General features: G+C 46.4%; 2 long non-coding RNA genes across 2 annotated transcripts in view; both read left to right on the top strand.

Annotated features, from left to right (window-relative positions):
- The window catches only part of LOC142436132 (uncharacterized), a 129,833-nt gene that overhangs the window by 13,456 nt on the left and 92,811 nt on the right, over window positions 1-23,566 (top strand). The window lies entirely within an intron of this gene.
- On the top strand, window positions 2,664-11,358 carry LOC142436134 (uncharacterized). Its single transcript, XR_012781800.1, has 3 exons — window positions 2,664-2,840; window positions 4,002-9,715; window positions 9,838-11,358. It is a non-coding gene; the product is annotated as an uncharacterized LOC142436134 (long non-coding RNA).

Raw genomic sequence — 23,566 nt, 5'->3', positions numbered from 1 at the left:
AGTTGGTAGGTTTGAAACCCTGACCTCATATTTAGCAGTCTAATAATTGCTGGACAGTGCCACCAAGGCTCTACTGGTGTAGTGGGTTACACATTGGGCTGCTAACCTCAAGGGAAACGGTTCAAAACCACCACCCACTCCTTGGGAGAAAGAAGAAGCTTTCTTTCTATTCCTCTAGATTTCTCATTGAAGGTGTAAAGTAACCTGTTAAATGCGCGCAGTGGCAGCAGCAATGTCTCATAACCATGGGGAAATGTGGTTCAGAAACTTCAGAAGCAAGCATCCACCAGTAGGTGACTGACCAGCAGTATTGACTTGGGCAAAGAGAAGGTGACATGGAAGGGTAAGGAGAAGAATGCGTGCAGAGGGCAGGTTGGCAGCTGAGCCTAAGTCCAGTAGAAACAACAGCAGAATGGCCTGTTCCTGGAAGGGCCACAGGAGATGGTGCGACTTCATGTAGCCCCCACTTACATGTGTAACAGCAGCAATTGCCTGAACACGTGGTCTCCCCAGGGAGGAGCCTTTGTGTGGTGTTAAGATGCTGTTACTGTCTGTTGTACTGTGGTGGCCTGCATTTGGCTGTAATGGTGGAAATTTTGCAGCCAGTAGTTCAAATGCCTGCTGGGTCACTCACTGCAGGTAGACTTCAGCAGTTTCCAGACAGAGAGACGAGGGAGGAGGACCTGGTCTTCCACTTCTGAAAGAACTGGCCAGTGTGAACCTTGTGAATGGCAGAACACTATACCTGAACATGAGTACCGCAGGCTATAAGGCATGATGGATTGACACAGTGGCTGCAGCAATGTGCTCAAACATAGGATAGTGCTGGCCTGGAAAATAGTTCATCGTCCATTAAAAAAAATCATTATATAGGGGCTCATACAACTTTTGTTGTTGTTTTTCCCTAAGGGAGAGCAGTGTATTGGTACACTGAGAGGTATATAGATCAATGGATTCGAACAGAAAAGCTACACATATATTCACCAGTCAACAGGAAACTAGCCTTCGAAAAAGGACACAGAAATATCCAAAGGGACAAATTCTGCTTGCTCAACAAATGGTGTTGGACAAACTGAGATACCGTATGTAGGAAAATGAAGCAAGCCCCAAACCTTCCCCCATGCACAGAAATTAACTGAAGAGGGGTTAAAACCTGAAAGTAAACCTCCGGGCTATCATAATCAATTTTTCGATGACCTCATCGGTCAGAAATCATTGTAGGAACGCCAAAGCGTTCTTGTGTTCAACGTCTACATACATAGCAGGTGCTCCAGTAAAGGGGAATCTTGGTGGAGCTGGCTCATCCATTCCTGAAGAGAGTAGAGCACCACGTTGGCCCATCACAGAGCTCAGGTGTAGAATCTTCCTCACTGTCATCCTTTATCTCAGCAGTGTCAGTGTTGGATTATGAATTTCCCAAAGAACCAGTATCGCTCAATTCTGTGCACAATGCTGACTCACTCTCGCTGTTATTTCACTGGTCTAAAAACCCATTTAGGTTAAAATGACACTTTTTTGATGCCATGACCTAAAATTTTTAGTGAGAAAATGTTCCTAATGACATTACTTGGGTCTTCCTCTAATCCTGATGCCATGTTCTTTTTCACATAGACCAGCTTCTTGTATAAATTGCTCAGCATACAGATGGAATAAAAACAGTGAAAGGATACAACCCTGATGCACACCTTTTCTGATTTTAAACCATGCAGTATCACCTTGTCCTGTTCACAGTCTCACCTGGTTCTATCTCTTGGCCTTTGTATAAGCTCCATATGAGTACAATGAAGTGTTGTGCAATGCCCATTCTTTTCCATGGTATCCCCAAGATCCACCTCCTTCCACTCGTGGTTTCCAGAACGTGGGGTTGGGACAAAGCCTGGATAGTCTCATGGCAAGACCAGATCAGGAATGGAGCTGAGCCGGGAGCAGCTTTATTTGCTTGCTCCAGGGAAAGTCTGCCAGGGGCTTTCTACAAATGATAAAGGTGAATCCCTCTCTCGTTACCCACTGATCATCTCTGAGCCTCTTGCTCTCATATCCCTTGCACAGACCTCTACCATTAGATGGACAATTAGGTAACGTTTGAACACTTTTCTGATGCTGAGCCTGGGGAGCAACTAATAGCTGAGTAAATATTGATTGAAAGATGGTGAGTGGAAGAAAATAGCTTTGCCAGGTCCAGGTTGTGATGGAGATGAGAGTGTTACCAAATCCTGCTGTCCCCATGGTGGGTTTGCTGTATTGTGCCCAGTTCTGAAAGTCTGAGCCAGGGGTTTTAACATGGCCCCTTTCAAAACATATAGGTGGAATTCTTGGACCATGAGCTGTCCTTAGAGTGTGGCTTTACCAAGGTGATGTCCGCCCTGGAACGAAACAACCCAAGAACCTAGATCTTTGTGAAGGTGTTGGTAAGGGATGCCGCGGAAATCATAAACTTGACTGAAAGCAAAGGAAACTTTGCCTTCATGTGTCTGCAGCTGGACGAAGTGGTGCTGGAGCACACCCTCCTTTGCGATTCTTCTTGTTCTTTTTATGAGCTGCTCCCTGGCCTGTGCAGTCCCGTAAATCTGGAAACTCTTTGCTGGTGGGGGCAATTGTTATATCCTCCCCCCAGATCCAGATGTCTTGTCCATGGTCAGTGCGCAATCCTTGTTAGCCAGAGGAGTGGGGCATCTAAAGGCAGGCAGGGGTCACATACTTTTTTTCTACACTTTCTAGAAAGACCAGAGCTAAACATCTTGCAGCCCTTTTCATGTCCTCTTTCTTTTCTGTATTTATTTTCCAGGAAAGAGGAGAAGAAACGCGACAGCATCTACTGACAGCAAGTCAAATGCCATCGTGTGTGTTCAGAGGGCAGGCTGGTTCTCATTTGCCTAACTCATCAGTCCCATCGTGCCATGTCCATGTTAGATTGTTTAGGGAAACAGATGACATATGTTATGATGCTAAATAAGCTGAAACAGTGCCAGGATGGAGGCAGAAGGGGTTTATTTGTTTGTTTTTAAATGAAGCATGGCTTTCTAGTGACTTATTGTGGTGGGGAAGGGGGGCACCGAGGGCAACAAGACATGGTTGTGACAGTGGTCTGGGAATTGAGACAAATCATTGCTTCTGCAGCAGAGATGAGCTGCCTCTGACCTGTCAGTTACTTGAAGGGAGACTCTGCATTTTGGTCAGACAAGTCTTAGTTGGAGATGGTACCAGCTTTCCTCCTGAGCCTCTGTGGTTCCCTTTGGACTACACAGGCCCGAATCGCTTTTAGCTGAGCAACAGCAAATGGCAACACAGACTTGCCATATTGCTCTTTTGCGTACACTCTTTAAAAATCGTACTAAATATACATGCATCAAAACATTCGTCACTTCCACGCTCTACAAGATTATAACTAAGTGGCATTCTGCATGTTGTTCATATTATCATCCTTACCCATTCCAAAATTATGTCATCACCCTTATGGAAGCTCAGTATCGTCTCAGGGATGGCACTTCCCCTCCAGGCCCTACTGGGTTAGGCTGGGTTGACTAGAGAAATAAATCCAAGGACACTCATATAGGTATAAGAAAGACTCCACCTCACTTATTTGTCCAATTGACATGGCATTATGTAACAACCATACTTACCTTCCTACCTATCCCTGGAAACAATTGGGATATGTTTGTCTCTATTCATTTTCCTAGCCTAGATATTTCTTGTAAGTGGAATTAAGCAAAATGTGTCCTTTTTGAAGCTGATTTATTTCACTCAGCATAATGCTTATGAGGTTCATTCCTCTTGTAGCCTGTGTCAAGAGTTCATTTCTCTTTATGGCTGAGTAGTAGTCCATTGTATATACCATAGGCAACATGTTTGACTTATCCATTCACCTATTGATGGGTATTTAGACCGTTGACACGTTTGCGAGATTGGGAATAATGTTGCAAGGGCCATCTGTGTATTTGTATCTATTTATGCGCTTGCTTTTAATTGCTTATATCCTTCATTTCCTTTTCTTTCCTTGTTAGACTCAGTATGATCCCCTTCTGCCCATCCTCTAGCCTCACAACCTCTGTGTCTGATGTGCCAGGATCTCACCAGGAGCCTTAACACCAAGATTCTGAGCCCTGACTGACCATTCTGATCATCCAGGGAATTGAATATTCCGGAGCACACAGAAGATGAAGTTATCAAAACTCCTTAGGCATAACCGAACAACTGGAGGGAGTGCTTTATTGGGCTTGGGGGCTGGGGATTATAGTTGTGAAGGACACCAAGGACAATTGTCATTACCTAGACTGTAAAGACTATGGTCGACATCCACGCTGGTGAGTAGCAGCTGGATCTCAGAAGCTCACAAGTGGCCATCTAGGTGGCAAGTATTGTCACCCTCACTCTGGAGGAAAGAGTGGTGAGTGGACCACATGAACATTAGACTTCATGACTCTGAGCACAGAATAACTAGATGATCTCCAACTATCAATTCCAACTTCTTTGAAAGGGATCACATCAAAAGGTCCTAGATAGTGAAGCAAAATTCACAGTCATAAAAGAGACCAGGCTTATTGGCTGGATAGGGACTAACAGAACCTCTGAAATGATGGTCCTTATTCACTAAGTTTGAAAATGAACTCCTACCTGTGGTTCAATATTCAGCCAAATAATAGATTGGTCTATAATGGGAGCAATTACACAAGTGAGGCACACAAACCTGAAAACAGCAAACCATTTGATCTCAAAAGGGCAGTATTAATCCAAGGCCCAAGTTCAGAAGGGTAGGAAGAGAGGAGGAAGGGAAACAGAAGACATAAGTAGGGAGTGGAATAAGTCATATTATATTGTGGAGATTGCAATAAGTGGCATAAAACACAATGTGTATGAATTGTTGAATAAAAAACTGATGATCTTGGTAAACCTTCACCCAATTCACAATAAAAACTTATGAGAGAGAAAAAAATCCAAGCACCTAGGCTGCATTCCAGACCAATAAAATCGGACTCAGTGGAGATGGGACAAAGATGTCTTTTGGACAGCTCTCTGGCAATCCCAATGAGCACACAGGCTGATACCCACCATCTGGAAACTATGGGGTAGCTGCTTCTCCGGTAATGCCTCGGGGGAGCGCTTGGGTCCGTCAAAGAATGCGGGATGATGAAGGGGCAAAGGTCATCAAACCTCACCCACAGCTTTACACTGGGGGGCTGCTCTGAGGAATGTGGGAAGGGTCCACTTGCATGCTGTCTCTGTGCAGCAGATCCAACAGACTCAACACCTTTCCAAAGCTGGCAAGAAAGTCCGAGAGACTAGATGTGGGCACCACGCTGTGAGTTTCCCAGAAGGCACGAGACAGATTGAGAGCAGTCACGGGAACACAGACTCCTCCGGAAATGCTGCCATGCGCAGAACATGCATCTCTAATTTCATTTCACACTGACTCAAGCATTCAGTCCTTTTTACGAAAACCCAGCTTCTCATTACAGTAACCGGTTTAAAATGACAATCTTCTGTTGAGCAAGTCTAAGAAATGACCTTCCTTTATTTTACATGGTATAAAAATTCAGTTTCCTAGGCCAATGGGCTCTAGGGACAGGTGTTTTTATGTACTAGACATGGCTTTCAAAGTTCTTCAATTGCCTAAATTAATAACGACTTTTTTCCTTTGGCTTTTCTAAGGGACACATTAATTTCAATCTTTTTCTAAGGAAGTGAATCTCTAGCTATCTCATTGGGATAAGTTTCTGCCTTCAGAGTAGAATTTGAAATAATCTGCAAGGTTACCCCTTCCCCACCCTGCCCCAGCAGCCCAGCCTCTTTCTTCCTTCCGGCCTCCAGCCACCGGGGTTTGGTTGGGAAAGGAGATGCAGAAGGGAGTCTCTGGATTTTTCTATCTAAAGGTTGGCCACAACCCCCAGTAGACCAAATGTAATTCATTATGGGGGGTTTTGGTTTTACTACTTTAAGAGTTATCCTTAGGGAAATTACAAACAAACAGAAATAGGAAGACTTTATATTTTATTAAGGGATGTACTGCTCAGTCTCATTATATTTTAAAAGACAAAGTATAAAAAAAAAAATCTGGCTCCGTTTAAAATGTCCTGACTAGCAGAACTTAAAATACACAAATCTTAACATGAAAGTCTAGATGAATAAATAAAATAAACAACGAAACAGCTTTCTCAGGAAAAGCCATAATAAAGAGCTCGACTACTTTTTGAGCTGTTTAAGATGCTCGTGTTAAAGGGAAAAGAGTATCATTGTTGACTTTGAAATGTAGAACCATTTGCTTAATTCAGTGATGCTAAAATGGGCAGTTTGGCTGAAGAAAGAAATTGGCTTGTAGCATTTGATGAGCAATTTCTTCTTTTGAATATAGAAATGACCAGGGATGCGGACACGCTTTTTATTCTTTTGAGGACCCTCTAACCAAGAAATCTTTTAAATGATCATTACACAGTGAATGCCTGGAGGCTCTGGAAACTATTATTTTGACATTATTATAAGCTCAAAATGATTCACCAATGCAAAAGAAGAAGAGAAAAAGCAATTAAATACTAAGCTGTAAACGCTGGAAGCTTTTCTGTGCTGAAAATAATTGAACAGAGTTTTTTCTTTTTTTAAGTAATAGTGTCCAAAGAGATTCAATGATCTTATTGCTTATGGATTTGGAGCTTAACTATATTCCTTATTTTAAATTTGATATTAGAATAGCAAGATTATAGACCATGATACAGTGTGACTTGGAGAAGTATCATTTCATTAAATTATCAAGTTAAGGCTCAAGGAGCCTGGTGGAATGTGTGTGACCATGAGGCCGGCCAGTTGGAATCCGCTAGTGGCTCACAGAGAAAGATGCGGTTCTCAGCTCCTGTAAAGATTTAGAACTTCGGGAACCCACAGGCATAGTTCTACGTTGTCCTTTCAGGGGTCCTCAAACTTTTTAAACAGCAGGCCAGTTCATTGTCCCTCAAACCCGCTGGAGGGCCGGATGATAGTTTAAAAATAAAACTATGCACAAATGCCTATGCGCACTGCACATACCTAATTTGAAGTTAAAAAAAAACGGGGCAAAAACACCCGGCGTGCTGAATAAATGTCCTCTGAGGGCCATGCGGCCCGCAGGCCATAGTTTGAGGACCCCCTAGATTGATATAAGTCAGAATTGACTTGATAGTGTTAGGTTTCTGGGGTGGTTGACCTCAGTTCTTGCTTAGCAACGCTGAAAGAATTCATATGGCAGAAGCAGTTTTGTAAATCCAAGTGAATGTTATGGAAGAAAGTTTCAGGTATCGCAGTCCCCAAAAGTCCCCAGTATCTCCGGAAAGCACGCTGGGCTGCATGGCAGGGGTGGGGAAAGTTTGCAGCTGAATATGGCGGTTTCATGGGAGGAATACCTGAGCAGGAGTGCAGAACCAGCTGAGGAGCCACGGCAGGAACCCCCAAGGGCCTCACCCTCCACTTGCAGAGCACGTGAACAAGGGAGGGTGACAAGGAGCCCAGGCCTACTTCTATCACCTCCCAACACCACTGGAGGACATTGGTCGATCGTATTGGTTGATTTCGGTGCACTTTTGTGAAGTCCTATTCTGTATGACCAGGTGGACCTTCCACCTGGGTCTACATGACTTGGGTCAGAGCATGCTCAGTTCTGAATTTTGCCATAGGTGTCTAATGAGTGTGCCTGATGTATTTCCAACCCCTTTGTTGTGGCCTGGACAGCTCAATTTCGTTTAGTGCTGGCATTTGGGAAGACAAGCCCTAATCTAGCAACCTGTCAATAGCAGTAAGTGAATGGAATTACAACTCAACTCATAGCCATAAATTCAATTCGGACTCATAGTGACCCGAGAGGACAGGGCAGAATTTCCCCCTCAGGATTTCTGGGGCTGGAATTCTTTACAGGAATAAAAGTCTCTTTTTTCTCCCTCCCAATGGCTCCAAAGGACTGACCTTGCAAGGAGATGTCCAGCGGGTGCCAGCAGGCTCCTTCATTGAAAATCTCTGCTAGTTTCTGAAGCGGGAGGGAAATTTTGAGGAGGCCGTCTGCGGCAGAGTTAACTCCCCATTAAAGCCAATGAGCTTTTCCACATCTCTCAAAAAACAAACAAAAAAACCTAAAGTGACTACTTCAGATTAATATGCTGTAGGTAGAACCACCTCCCACTCACCAAACCAAACCAATCAACCAACCAAACAAACAAACAAACAAACAAACAAACAAAAAAACCCAAATCCTGTTGCCTTCAAGTCAGTTCTGACTCATGCTCACCCCTTGTGGTACAGAGTACAATTGTTGCATGAGGTTGGCTAGGCTGTACCCTTTATGAAAACAGATGACTCCTTCCTTTTGTGGTACAGCTAGGTGGTTTGAACTGATAACCTTTATATAAGCAGCCCTATCCAGCGATCTATGTCAACTAAAGTGTCAAAGCATGTAAAGACTGATCCACAACCCCCACTTCTCTCTTCCTCTTCTGTGATGACCTGGAATCCACCTTTTGATCTGGTGGCACCATATTTGTGAAGCAGCCCGAATCACTGACGGACGGTGTGCAGGACAAACACCCTGTAGAATTGCCCTTCCAGTGTCAGAATTTGCATGAACAAGAATAAACTTCTAGATTTTAAGCCACTGAGGTTCCAGGGGTAGCTTCTTTCTGCAGAACAGACTAGGCTATCCTGCCTGATCATCTCTTCACAGGGTTTTTGTGGAGAGCTACTGGAGCAGCTCGATCCAGGGGAGCTGCCAAAGCAGATACCTACACTTTATCTGGGATTGTAGGTTGTAGTACCAAAGTTTTTATTTGCCCGGGAGGCACTGAGTAAATTTTTTTTCTTCTGAAAACAGGACAATATGTAAGTAAGTTTGGAGACATATGTAGCTGGAGCTGAAAGTCCTCTTACCTTGCAGTTTTCTTTGGTAGAGATAGACTTGTTCTTAATGAAACCCATGACAGTCAGTGTCACAAATGACTTCTGAGGAGAGGCCAAACAGCTAAGTCAAGGCCAGCCTACCATTCTCTTAAATGCTGTCTCATGCTCTCATCTGCTCTGACGTGTCTGCTCAGGGGCATGTGGCAGCCACTAGGCGGGCCTTACCATTGGCACTGAAAATCATTGTAGGGGATATTAGAGGATTTACATCAAGAAGACCTGACTTCCTGGCCATTGCTCGGGGGCCACAGTTCCCAAGACAATCAGTGTCAAGGGCAAAACAAAATAAAACATGACGAGGGCTCTGGGGCTGGGTTGAGCTGGATATGTAACCAAAGCCCCTTTCTACCAGAATCTTCCCAAGAGGAGATTGCTCTTTTCCATAGCTAAACAATTTCCATAGCTAAACGTTCTGCTGAGGAACCTTCTGGGAAGCAGAAGAAAATAAATCTGCCTTCCTTTGAATTAAGCTGGGTTGGGTCCAAGCCCTGTGTAGTGTCTATTCTTCTCATAACATCTAAAGGAGTCTGATTTCACCATTCTTAGCTATTAAAAAAAAAGTTCCAGGCACAATAATTCAATTTAAAATTACACACCAGGAGTAGTTCATATTTAATACACTTTATACAGGTATTACAGGTACAAGGGACATACTTGTTAACTGCCAGGTTGCTGGCTTGAACCAACCAGCTACTCCACAGGAGGTACTGTGTTTCTGTGAAGATTTACAGCTTGGAAGCCCACTGGGAGAGCTCTCCTCTGGCTTGAGTCTGAAGGTGCTTGACAGCAGTAGCCTTTTGTTTTTATAGAGGTAAAAAGCTTTCTTTTTTTTTTTGGTATAAAGCTTTTTAGAACAACAAAAACAATTCCTTTTGGAAGTAAGCCAGAGCTAAAACCACAAGTTACATGCTTTACTTTTTTTCTGTCCTGCAGCTGGCAGCCACCCTTTCATCGATTGTGCACACCAGCATGGTGGTGAAGTGGTGAACTCTGCGCTCTCATTCCCCTGGCTTCACACTCGGTCTCCTCACTCATCGTGTGGCTTCACCCAACGCACGGAGCCTCCTGCAGGCTCCTCTCCCAGCGTGTGTAAAAGTGCGAAGGAGACAGACTTCCTCAGAGCTGTGCTTTAGAGAGAATCCTCCTCACATACTCAGCACCGCCTTGAATAGGGCAGCACTGCATACATGACAGCTACTTGATGATTGTTGATGGTGGTGGTGGTGTGTTTGTATGGATAAAAAAAGAGCCCTGAATGGTTATGTAACAAGTAAGGGAATAAATAGATCTTCCTTCATCCACCTTCATCTTTCATTGTTCTATCACTCTCTGATTGCAATATTAGAGGCTAAAATGGGCAGAATTCCCACCTCTGAACAAAGTTTGTGCACATGGGTGTGCATGCTTGTGTGTCCATGTGAGTGGGCCTGTACAATGTGTGTGCACGTGTGTGTGCACATGTGCACTGGAGCCTGGCAGCAGCAGGGGAGGCGCCTGTCTCTGTTCAGCAGTATCTGACGGCTGCTGCAGGTGTAATGAGAAGTGATTGATGATCTGTTCAGGGAGCTCCTGGGGTGGACTCAGGGAAGGAGCAGCAAAGAAGACATACTCATCTCCCCTGTATTTAGATGAGGTGACGGAGGTGGGTGGTAGAGGAGCAGCTACTCAGTAATGAGATCACAGGGGAAAGGCCTTGGATGAGGTGCCAGACAGCCCTGCTTTCCCAGAGAGGGTGGGGACTGGGAATGAGGCTGCATCCTGCCTAATCAGTTACAGTTGCTCTGTCACTCTGGGGAGGGAGGCAGATGAGGCAGGGAGCTTCCGGAATCTCTCATCTCCAGTCCTTCTAGGTGGATGTGGGAGCGTGTGAGGACGGCCACACTGGAGGGTCAGGGTTGATCGCCTTGCAGTGTGGAGCCCGGCCTGGACCTGCGTTGTGAAGGGTGACTAAGGAGCTCTGGGGGCAGGGTTCTGGGTGGGGGCTTTGTCTACTAAGACCCACAGCCGCGCCCTGTGTCGCAATGTTGGCATGCAATGTGCAAAGACTTGAGACAACGTGAAATGGACCATCCACTTCACTTGGAAAGACAGGAGGGCTGAAAATCAGATTGGGAGATCTGATCTCGTTTGCTGCACAGTTGTGAGAGGAGATATTCCTGGCTTCTCTCATGTTGGGAACCGGACATAATCAGCCTGACAAAACCAAGGCCATATTGCCTGCCCAGCAGGGCTAAAGCCACGTCACCTCAACCTTATCTCTACCCTGACACACACCAGATGGCCCACCCTTGTCTGCTCCAGCACCGGACATTCCAACTGCAGACTTGCGGCCGCCTGCCCTGTGTGCTCTACACCCCCGCCCTTCCTTTTTTTTATCTCCCCTTTGAACTCCCTTGTTTGCCTCACCCTTTATAGAGAGGCTTGTGTAGCAATAAACTCAGACCTTGACAAGAATCTGCTTGGTCTCGCTCCTCTCTCTCGCCCGTTTCTCTTTCAGGCTGGGTCCTCCTTGGAACCCCTCGAATAACTGAGTCCCTCTGGCATGAAGGAGGTGATACGAATGCATTGATAGCCTAGTATCTGTCAGCTGGGAGCCACAACATAGTGAGAGCCCTTATTAATCATTTGGAGATTAGCTGAGGGGTGGGAGAAGCCAGGCATGAGGCTTTCCAGGGCTGCTCAGCATGCACAGGAGTCCTTTCCTGGGTTGGACAGAGGTGCTGCCATCTGAAAGCTCAGATAGAGCAGTTGGAAAATTAACTGACCTGGTACAAGATCTATTTACATATATCAAAAGATCCTGGGTAATAACATCTCATGTTTGTGCAGCATGCCACATTTGTCAAAGGGCTTTCTCATTTACTGTCTTACTTGGTCCTCAAACTAAGAGGCCTTTGGGCAGCTATTGCTGTTTAATTTTGGGCGTGGTAACAGCTTTGGGTATAGTACTGGGCTTGGAATCAGGCTGTGCAACCCACAGCAGGTCACTTAGCTGCTCTGGATTGGCTTTCTTCCTCTACGAAGGTCAGCGCTTGGACTAGACCATTTTCCCAGTGGCAGCTCTGCTGACATTTTGGCCAACATCCTTCTTGTGGGGCTGTGTTGTTCCCTGCACCAGGATGCTAAGCGAGCATCCCTGGTCTCAGCCCACTAGATGGCAGTGGGACTCCCTTCTTCAGAATGTCTCCAGGCATGGCCAAATGTCCCCAGCAGAGCATGCTGCTGGGCTGGCGCACGGCAGGATGATGCACTCAATGAGTTGGATTTTAAGTTTTCAGGTACTTTACATGTCTGCACAGGGAGACTACATCAACAATTACCCAGCAGTCAATGGGTCATCACTGACCCTCTCTATAATTCCAACTGAGATCATGAAGCACCGACTGAGTTTCTGAGCTTAGCACCCTGCATGGCACAAGTTGTTTAGCACTCAGCTACAAACTAAAAGGTTGGCAGTTCAAACCTATCCAGAGGCCTCTTAAACAAAATCCTGGTGGTCTGCTTCAGAAGAGTTGGAGCCATGAACACCCCATGAAGTGAAGAGATATAAACATGAATGTGGATGTGACTCTAGGTATAGCTAGAACCATGGAATCAACTACATCATGGAATCAACTTCAACTCCTGGCCTCCTTGTGTGTCCAAGAAGAACTGTGCTCCCCAGGGTCTTGAAAGGCTGCTTGGTCTGAAGTAGATTTGCAGGCCCTTCTTTCTACGTGCTGCTGGGTGGCCTCAACCTTCCAAGCATGCTATTAAAAGCCAATCCGTCACCTGTGTGCATCACTGAAGACACACGGACACAGGGAGCAATGCCCTGGCTGGGGCACTGGAACAGCGCTGGCATGCAGTGAGTGCTGCCCAGTTAGCGAACAGGTCTTCCCTTGGTACTTTCTCAGGTCTGTGTGAAGCTTTCTAAGCATCCAGAGTTCTCGGCCTGATTCTGCTGCCAACTTGCAGTGTGACTTCGAGCTAGTCTCTTGCCCTCTCTGGGCTTGATAACAAAAGCAGGGCAGGCCAGCCACAAATATCGTGTGGCTAGCAGGGGAAAGCAGTTGAGGACACAATTGCAGATGGAGTTCATCCTTTGGACTCATCGCCCCTCCTCCCTAACACCCCCCCCCCCACTACACACACACACCTTTTCAACTGCACCAGATGGGTTTTAACTTTCCGGCACCAGAAAAGCAGACCTTGAGTTTTTTCCTTTATGGAATGTAGGCCACCCCTGCTTATGTGTCACATTCAGTCCTCGTTCTTCTCCCTACTCTTGTCCCTCCTCCAGTCTTCAACAAGTGACTGCAGGGCGGTTTCCCAGCAGGGCTGTGCTCAAAGATTCATAATGCTGGGTTTTCCTTTAGTTCTCCACAGTCTGGGGCTTGGAACAATCCAGGCATTACCTTATCAACTGCTCATTTTAGGGGGGAAGGACGGGGGCACTGGAAACACCACATGGGGCCCAATCCTTCTCTGCACGCATGTGAGGGGTTTCCAGGAGCTCGAATTTCAACTTAAGTGATTTATTTTTTGTTGTTTAATCGCGTGCCTGTCATCTGCTGGACATTTCTTCTACAGTGTTTTGTTGTTGTTAACCCCATTTCTAAGATCAGAGATAGAAGGGTCAGGCACAATAGGCAGTTAAATTGACTCAATCTGGGCTGTGAACCTGCTTCTGTCTGGTTCCTCATAGCCCTCAGTCATTTTAATGGAGGTGTTGTGAAGGGTGTGGGTTCAGCAGCCACACACTGCCTCATCTCGCCTCCTCGTTGATAGGCTGTGTACCCTTAGGTGAGTTGTTTAATCTCCTACCAAGCTTGTGAGAGCACTACTTTTATTAGCTTCAATTTACCGAGGCTGTGAGAGGTCAGGGGAGCGAAGGCTTACAGATTGCCTGGCATATAATATGCTAATGATAGTCAAGATATATAACTAAGCATGTCTCTGTTCTTGGTTCTGTCAGTACCTGGTGTGTCCACAAAGGAGAAACCTGGTTTCCTGCTATTTTGAGCATCTAGTGTGAATGGCAGGAGATAAGTCACATGCTAATGAACCCTTGTGGTGTATTGGTTAAGCACCCTGGGGCCCGGCTATCAAAAGATATAGTGTCCAGGGTCTTAAAGACTGGAAGATAAACAAGGGGCCATCTAGCTAAGAAACAACAAAGCCCACATGGAAAAAGCACACCAGCCTACCCCAACATGATCGCTGAAGACAAAGCGGGTGCATAAGCAAATGTGGGCATGTTTTCTTGATGTGCACTCACCCTTTACATAAAACTCTCTCTTATACATACGCGTTTCTGTGGATTTGTTTCGCTAAGGCACCCAGACTAACATAAGCAGCATGGAACGCATTTAAGAAGCCTAGACAAGGGCAGGGCAGGATATTTGGAGGGACTGGATCCAGAATTAGAGAGGAAGGGGTGCTGGAGGTGAAACGGGCTGCTAGCTCCCTGTCCCAAGGAGGACAATGAGACTGCTGGCTCCCATGAAGATTTACAGTCTTGAAAACTCCATATAGGGTCACTGTGGTTGGAATCCACTGGACGGCAGTGGCCTTTTGGGATTGAAGGTGGAAGCCACCAACGGCTTCCTGCCATTGAGCCAAGGAGCCTCCGGAGAGTGTGGGAACTTCTGGAATACAGCGAACAACCTCTGCACATCTGCTTTTCGTGCTGCCCAAGTCATGCATTGACATTTTTCCAAAAGTGAACCATCACAGCTGCTCTCTCAGGAAGCTGGGGGCTGAGCCCGCTGGTTCCACTCCGTCAGCATTTCTGGTCCGGGTACCTGCCCTCTGCCCCGGCACAGGCAATGGGCTTTTGGAAGCAGTGCTCCCTGGGTAGTGGGTGTGATTTGGCTCCTCTGGCCTAACATGATGAATGCTGAGAGGGGGTGGATACTAGGGGGTTAAGCTCCCTGACCTTTCCCTAGCCCAGGGGAAAACTTACTATTTAAAGTAAGTTTTAGACAGAATCTTTAGAAAGATAAATTGTTTACTTAATGTACACAATTACTCCCCAACACATCTGTTTTGTGTCTGCTCAACTCAACCTCATAGGCTATGGATGACCTTGAGCAAGTTTTTAAAGTCACAATGGGTTTCTACCAGGATTGAGAGTTCAGCTCTCTCAACTCTCCAACTGGTTATTAGCACCATAGTCTCATTTCTATTTATGGATTTACTTTGTTTGAGGGAAAAAAGACTCCCAATTCAACTATATTTTATTAGGAACTCCTTTGCTATGTTTTACACAAGAAAAAGGCACAAACCGCTGTTCTGGATGAAGGAGAGCATCCGCATGAGGCCCCAATGGTGTCGGAAGGACCCACAGCCACAGTTACTTAAATAAAATGACACCCATTCTGTCCTGCTGACTCTGACTCATAGTGACTCTGTGTAGGGATCCTGAAGTTGCTACCTTTACAGGAAGCAATAACCTCATCTTTCTCCTGTGGAATGACTAGTGGCTTTGAACCAGCGACCTTGCTGTTAATAGTCCAACACTATCCAGCATCACCACCTGAGCTCCTGAAAGCTTAAATGAGACATGGAAAACAAACACCTTTGTCACAAAACTGTCCCTGAAGACGGATCAATTCATGGAGTTGCGGGAGGGCCTGTGAGAGCATGAGCGGGACCTTCATTGGGATGTGCACACGACCGTATATCGCTGAGTCTGGCCCGGGGAGTGGACGCAAGCACACTGCCTGATGGACAAGCTTTCTACTGCCAGTCAGCAGTAGGAAGGAACTCAATGGTGGCTGAATGTGTGGCCCCTCAAAATGGATTTAGGGTCTCCACATAGACTCTCACTGTGAGCCACAGCCTATTGCTCAAAATTTAAGCTCAAATATGACTTAAATGCCTAACATTCTGTTTCCTTAAACTAGAGTACTGCCAGGATCAACTAGAGGCCTGGATGACCTATTAGGTCTGAACAACGATCTCAAATCACTTCACATGATCCATTCCACCAGTCATGTCACCAGTCGCGCCTCCTCACTTACCCATTCCAGAGACTGTGCCTGTATAACCTATCGACTAACACATTCCCACATGTCGTGATTATGAAACCAACCATCATGCTGGAATAAGGACCAATCACGATGTAAGGGGCAGGGTCAGTGGGAAAGCAAGATAGGGGCTGAGGGGAGCCAAGAGGGTCCCATCACTCAATCCCTAAACCTGATCTAATGTCACTAGACTGGGGTCTTCCTCACATCTCAAGGGCACCCGATTCATGATTGAAGTGAATTGTGTTTATTCAATCTTTGTTCTGCTTGCCGTCCTGCTATGCTGCCTCCTCTTCTTGCTTTATGTTGTGGTGACAAATGGCTTGAGAGGGATTTGACATAGGGAGAAAGCCCACCCACATCAACTGTCACCAGAAGCAGACACTAAGTTCATTTCTCTCACCTCACAGAACTATGCACATCAGACACTGGTAGAGCTGCCCGGAAGGGGAACCCTTAGTGCAGTGGTTCTCACCCTGTGGGTTGCGACCCCTTTGGGAGTCATATGACCCTTTCACAGGGCTCGTCCAATTCATAACTGTAGCAAAATTACAGTGATGAAGTAGCAAGAAAATCATTTAATGGTCAGGGGGTCACCACAACAAGAGGACCTATATTAGGAAGGTTGAGAACCACTGCCTGAGTGTGCTTAGGACTTTGCTGCCCTCAGGGTCACCAGACATTCCTGAAGGCAGAGTCACTGCAGGAAGCCCTTCTGGGAAATGCCCTGAAGCCAGGTCTCAACCAACTCCATCCACCCTCACCCTCCTAGATCCTAATCATAGGCCGCTTGGAAATGCTCTCTGCCACTTCAAAGACTGTAAGTCCATGGGAGCAGAAAGCCTCCTCTTTCTCCCTTGGAGTGGTGGCTGGTGAGTTCAAACTGCTCACCTTCTGGCTAACAAAACCCACAGACCAGCTCCCCCTGAGCTCAGTTTGGTTTGCCGCACAGCACACATTGTTGGGAACCTTCTGAAGTAGCTGTGCCATGTGCAGGTTGGGGGATTTCGCACAAGATGCAGAATTCCACCCTCTTTTGGCAAAAATAATTTTTGCAATAGCCTTGTATTCTCTTCTGGATCTGAGTAGCAGCTACTCTCATGCAGTCCTAGCACATACATGCATGCACAGTCCTCCCAACTCCCTAAGGTCTTATGCCGAGTCTGCTCCATGCTTTCCTGTGTCCTATGTGGCGCTGTAGGCACCCAAGGCATGGGCTCTGCAGCCTGGGTTCAAATCTCTCCTTTCCACTTCCTCACTGTGTGGTCATAGGCTCATGACTTTATCATCCTGTGCCACTGATTTTTCATCTGTAAAATGAGGCAAGAATAGAGTCCACACATAGGCTTGTTAAGTGAAATAATTGAATTATTATATACAAAAAGCTTAGAACATTGCTCGGCATCTTGCAAATACTGTTAGGTAGCTTAGCATAGGGACTGGGTCATCCATTACATATGCTCAGGTTCAAACTTCCGGCCAGGAAGGGGTGGTACACCTAGGTGGGTGTTACATCTGGATTGGCCCATCTGGGCCAGGTGAATTCAATCCAGCCAATGGGGTTGACCAGGACCATCAACCATGCCTCCCTATGGAGGAATTGAAAAGGCAGGATCTTGACCTCTCCGATGTCTCCCTTCACCCACTTTTCTGTTGTCCGTCCCCCAGGGAGGAGGTCACATGTAGATACTTGTAATCGGTTCCCTCTTTCCAATCCACCCTCCCGCTACCCTCCCAATATCACCACTCACAAATTATCAAGGTTTCTTGAGGGATGGGGGAGCGGGGAGGAAGGGGTAAAAATGAGGACTTGATTGATGCCAAGGGCTTATGTGGAGGCAAATGTTTTGAGAATAATGAGGGCAGTGAGTGTACAATGTGCTTTACACAATTGATGTATGTATGGATTGTGATAAGAATTGTATGAGCCCCTAATAAAACGATTTCAAAAAAAAAGAAAAGAAAGAAAAGGCAGGATCCTGGAGCCCACGTAGTGACTTTCTCTCCAGCAGCTTCTAGGCAAGCTGTGCAGGGGTGAGGGGCCCTGAGGTGCCTGTGTAAACCTGAAACTTCTTCTCTCAAAAAACTCACTTGGATCACAATCCAGGCTGCGGAGTGAATTCTTTCTCTCGCGAAGCCAAGGACTGAGGTATATTTCTCCCACGAGAGATCTAACAATAGTATCTCTTATTATATCATTAGGAGCCCTGGTGGTGTAGTGGACTATGCATTAACCTGCTAATCGCAAGGTCAAGGGTTTGAACTGACTAGCCCGTCCGTGGGAGAAATATGAGGTTGTCTATTTCTGTAAGGCAATGGTTCTCAACCTTCTGAATGCCGCCACCCTTTAATACAGTTCATGTTGTGGTCACCTGCAACCATAAAATTATTTTCATTGCTACTTTATAACTGTAATTTTGCTATCGTTATGAATTGGATGACCCCTGTTAAAGGGTTATTTGATCCCCAAAGGGGTCGCGACCCACAGGTTGCGACCCCTGCTGTAAGGATTTAAAGTCTCAAAACCCCAAAGGGGCAGATCTTTGTCCTATTGGGAGTCAATAAAATGGTAGTTAGGTTTTTTTCTGCATCAGTATCAGATTCTGGTGGCAATCTCAGTCATCCTGCATTGTGGTCTGGTTTGAACTCCGGAAATGACTGCCCTGGTTTGAGGTGAGGGCCACGGTGCTTCAGTGGTAGACCTCTCATCGACTTTCACCGGGAAGACCCGGGTTTGATTTGCAGCCAATGTGCCCCAGACTGTCAGTGAAGGTTTGTGTGTTGCTATGACACTGAGCAGGCTTCAGTGGTGTTTCCAGACTGAAACAGAATAATGAAGAAAGACCTGATCATCCCCATCCACACATTGACCTATGGCCCACCACTGTTGGCTTCCTCTCCCAGTCCTGGTGGTAGCACAGATAGGCACAGTTTGCTCCACTGCCCATGAGGTGCCCATGAGAGGCTGACGCGACAACCACAGTCAAGATCAACAGCTTAAACTCCATTCTGGGTCTATGGAAACAAGAACAACCTTCTGAATTGAGGTTGCATTGCTATTTGGGACTGGGAGGATGCCTTTGTGATATGGATTGCACTCTGGATCCCAAGGGGGACTTTTAAACACAGCCACATAGCAGCTCCGGAAATTGCCATAGTGAGAAGGCAGGTTTAAAAAAATTAAAAAAAAGCTTTTACTGGCTTGCTCAAAGGAGGCTGCGGGTAGATTGGGGGGTGGAAAACTCCTCTGGAAATGGAAAATTTTTTATCCTTACATATGCATCATTTCTTCTGGTCCTGAAAGAAAACACAAAGCAGAGGAGAGGAGGAAACGGAGACTGGCAGTCATCTTGTTGGTATTCCCACAGCACCCCCTCCTTAAGCGCTTGCTGCCATCTCATCCAACTCCACTCAGTGTATTTTCACCCGGCAGTGATGCAGAAATGTCTGCGTACTCCAGTTTTATTGTAGTCTGGCAGCGTTTATGGCTTTGACGTTCAACTGAGCATGGCAGGACGTCTAGAAGCAATTATAACCAGCACCTGCTCTGTCTGTGCGATGGGCAGGCAGTGACGGATTCCCAGCCTCCGGAACACTAGTGTTCCCTCCCAGCTCAGGATAATGACGGTGACACTCGGCCCCCTTGTTGTCTGGGGAGCTCAAGGAGCTCTCCTCTGAAACCTCAACTTATGGGCATTTCTTTGAGTGAAGACATCAAATTAGTGACTGGAAAGGAAGGCGTAGGAGATGATTATTGGCCACAAGACAAGCCTTAATCGCCTCCAGAGAGCATGTCTCCTAAGTGCCAAGTGTGGAGAGGGAGGAAACAATTGATCACAAATGGAATAGACTCTGAGTCTCGCCACACAATGTGTGTGTGTGGTCACTGAGGCGGCAACATTATGACTGGGGATGGATACGGTTTGTGCAGCCGTGATTGCCATCCAGAATGTGGCATGCTATTGTGAAAAATGATTTTTTATTCTGAGCAAATCTCTGCTTCCACTTGCTTTAATGCTTCGCCGGAGAGCAGGGGACTCTGGGAGGGGTGGGGGGCGCACAGGGCTGGGCTGACCTCAGGAACTCATGTGTAAAGGGCTTTTTCTCACTTGGAAGCAGGCTGTTCTTTCTGGTAAAGCTTGTTTGTGAACCTTGCCACATCTGCGTCCGAAGAGGGAACTGAAGGTGACAAATGCCATGAGGAGCCCCGGGCACATCTTGTTTCATTTGAATCCCAGTTTTACCTTTCTGGGTTCTGAAGCATCAGATGGGTGCCAAACGCTTCCACGGACAACTAAAGCTGAACAAGGTGGAGGCAGATGAAGAGCAACGGGAGGTTGGTGTTTGGGAGACTGAATACTTGGGCTTCCTAGGCCAGTCCAGTTGGTGGTTAGAGCCCTATTTCAGATTCCACTGTAATCTCCTAGTGTCCAAGGACCAAGTGGCTCCTAAGTCCAGAATTTCTGTTGCATGTGTCACCAAGGAGGAGTTGGGCTAAAATGCATTGAAGAATAAAGCAGGAGCTTGGCTTATGAATCCACTCTCTGATTCTGAAATTTCAAAGGCTCCGTGCACAGACATTTCAACACTGAAAGCACAGCAGGGAAAACCAAAGACTTGGGCTTCCTCCTTGTCCCTCTTTTCGGGCTTTTACGGTTTTCCAAGGCGCCTCCCTGAGCCGAGTGTTGTATAGGTCAGGTTTAAAGATGTCCTAGTTCCGAGGGACTTGCTGTTCTGCTTTCTTTTTCAGGGAGACCTGGTTTCTTGTCTTGTGGCCAAACACAGAGCACAGATGTCTGTGGGCCTCCTCCCTTTCCCCTGACCTTTGCTCTCTTCTCTGGATACACTACTGACCTGTTCTCCCTTACAAGATCTGAACTGCTCACAAACTTCGATGAATTCTCATCCTAGCAAGAAGCATCTGAGCATCTTATTAGAGCCTGTATGAGTTCTGTTCTGGATGCTTATTTGTGCAACTTCAGGGTCTGGCATGGAAACATTCCATGTCCACAGACCCGCACAAATAATATAAACTCCAACAGTAGTTTAAGGTTTAAGGTGGTAACAGGGAACGCTGGGGCCTGTGGCTCCTGGTGAACCTCACAGGCTGTCTAAAGGGGCTACTTCCATCTCAATGTAACCATACAGGAATGTAGACCTGTTAGGTAGCAAGACAAGGGGTTGTTCCTCTCCATGCTTAGGGGGCCCCCTACAGGAGGTTGGAAGCCAATGCAGGCTAAAGGGCATGCACCAATTCAAGGCCAAGCCAGGAGAGCTTAATTGACGCCTCACAGCTGAAAGCCCTTAAAAGGCTGGAACCTTCCCTTCAGCTGCTTCTCTGCCTTCCGCTCAGCAGGGCTGGGTGTGCAGTGTCATGAGGGTGCCCGTGTTCAGTTTACTGTAACGCCGGAACCTTCTTCTCTCCTGTATATAAACCCACTCGGATCACCAACCAGGCTTTGGTGTGAATTTCTTTCTAGTGTGTAGCCAAGGACCGAGACATTTCCCACCCGAGAAACCTACAGACCCAGACTTACAATAAACCCATATGTGTGTGTGTGTGTGTGTATGTGTGTGTGTGATACACACACACACACACACACACACACATATATGGCAAGAGGTGAACAGGTCTAGCCAGCAATGGTGAAGAGGGCCCTGGGATTGAGATTGAGAACGATTCTGAAGTAGAATCCATAACCCTTAGAAATGTATTGGCCTGCTATACCAATCCAATTACCCTCAACCTTCTTCAAAGAATTGGAAAAACTGACCACCAACTTCATATGGAGAGGGAAGAAACCCAGAATTAGCAGAGAACTCCTCAAGAAGAAGGACACAATTGGAGGACTCGCCCTACCTGATTTCAATGCCTACTACACAGCTACAGTGGTCAAAACAGCATGGTACTGGCACAATGATAGACACTCAGACCAGTGGAAAAGAATAGAAAGCCCAGGAGTAAAATCATCAGCATATAGACAACTGATCTTCGACAAGGGTTCCAAAAATGTCAAGTGGGAAGCAGATGCCCTCTTTAATAAGTGGTGCTGGAAACAATGGATATCCACATGTAGAAAGTTGAAATAAGACGTCTACCTCACCCCATGCACAAGAATACACTCAAGGTGGATCACAGATCTAGAAGTCAAACCCCAAACCATCAGGACCATTAAGGAGGGAATTGGGACTAATCTCAGAGTACTGGCCCAGGGAGCACATAGGCTCACTGCAACAGGGAAGGGGACACACACAGGTGAATTGGAAATCGACAAATGGGATCTAATAAGAATAAAATGCATGTGCACCTCGAAAGACTTTGCCAAGAGGGTGACAAGGCAACCCACAGACTGGGAGAAGATTTTTAGTAATGACACATCAGACAAAGGGCTCATTACTAAAATCTACAACACCATCGTGACCTGCAAAAAGAGGAAAACAGTTAACCCCCTAAGGAAGTGGGCAAAAGAAATGAGAAGAACTTTCACTAGAGAGGAGATCAATATGGCCAATAAACATATGAGAAAGTGCTCGAAGTCCCTTGCCATAAGAGAAATGCAAATCAAAACAACCATGAGATACCACCTAACACCCCTGAGGCTAGCCCAGATCAGTAAATCAGAGAGCAACAAGTGTTGGAGGGGCTGTGGTGAAGTAGGAACCCTCCTCCACTGCTGGTGGTCGTGTACATTTGTACAGCCACTGTGGAAAGCAATCTGGCGATACCTAAAGAAAATGGAAATTGATCTACCTCATGACCCAGCCATCCCTCTACTGGGCATATACCCGGTTGAAGCAGCAAATAAAACACGACCAGTCATATGCGCTCTAATGTTTATTGCGGCACAATTCACAATGGCAAAGACTTTGAAACAGCCTAAGTTTCCATCGACAGACGAGTGGATTAGCAAACTTTGGCACATACACACAATGGAGTATTATGCAGCACTGAAAAGCACCGATGAGCACATGAAACACGTTATTTCATGGGAAGAGCTGGAAGGAATTATGTTAAGCGAGGTAAGCCAGACCCAAAGGGACAGGTACAACATGAGTCCCCTGAGGTAAGTACAATCAGCATGACAGAAATAGAAGAATAAACATCCATCCCACAATAAACGGCAGGAAGCATAGATAGTTGGAGGGAGGACAGGCCACACCTAGGGAGGTACATAAGAGCCCAGCATAAAGAAGGGGTAGTGGGGTAGGGAGAGGGAGAACCGGGAGGGGGAGAATCCGAATGGATGGTATGGGGGGGGCAGGGTACTAACCCACCCGGGGGAGAGTATCGGTTATGTCCCCACAGATTTGGAACATGCATACGGACCCCAACACGACACACCAAACAAGGAGGACAACGCAAAGTACAGAGGTCTACACAAAGAGGCTGGACGACAAGCCGGCCCAAACCAGAATTAGGCCGACCCCCACACTCGAAGGGAATACCACAGAAAACAAAAATAGATCGTCTGGAGTGGGAAAGGAACTGACCCACCACACCACATCCAGAAGGAAGCTGAAACAAAAGAAGGAGAAAGGACATAGTGGAGTACACCTGGGTCCACCAAGCCCAAAGTCGATAGACCAGCTAGAAGAGCCCATCATACAGAGAGGACCATTCAGCTGACCACACTACGAGATATGACATC

This window comes from Tenrec ecaudatus, unplaced genomic scaffold (assembly GCF_050624435.1).
Source record: "Tenrec ecaudatus isolate mTenEca1 unplaced genomic scaffold, mTenEca1.hap1 Scaffold_159, whole genome shotgun sequence".
Lineage (NCBI taxonomy): Eukaryota > Metazoa > Chordata > Mammalia > Afrosoricida > Tenrecidae > Tenrec > Tenrec ecaudatus.
This window is presented reverse-complemented; position numbering and strand designations above follow the sequence as displayed.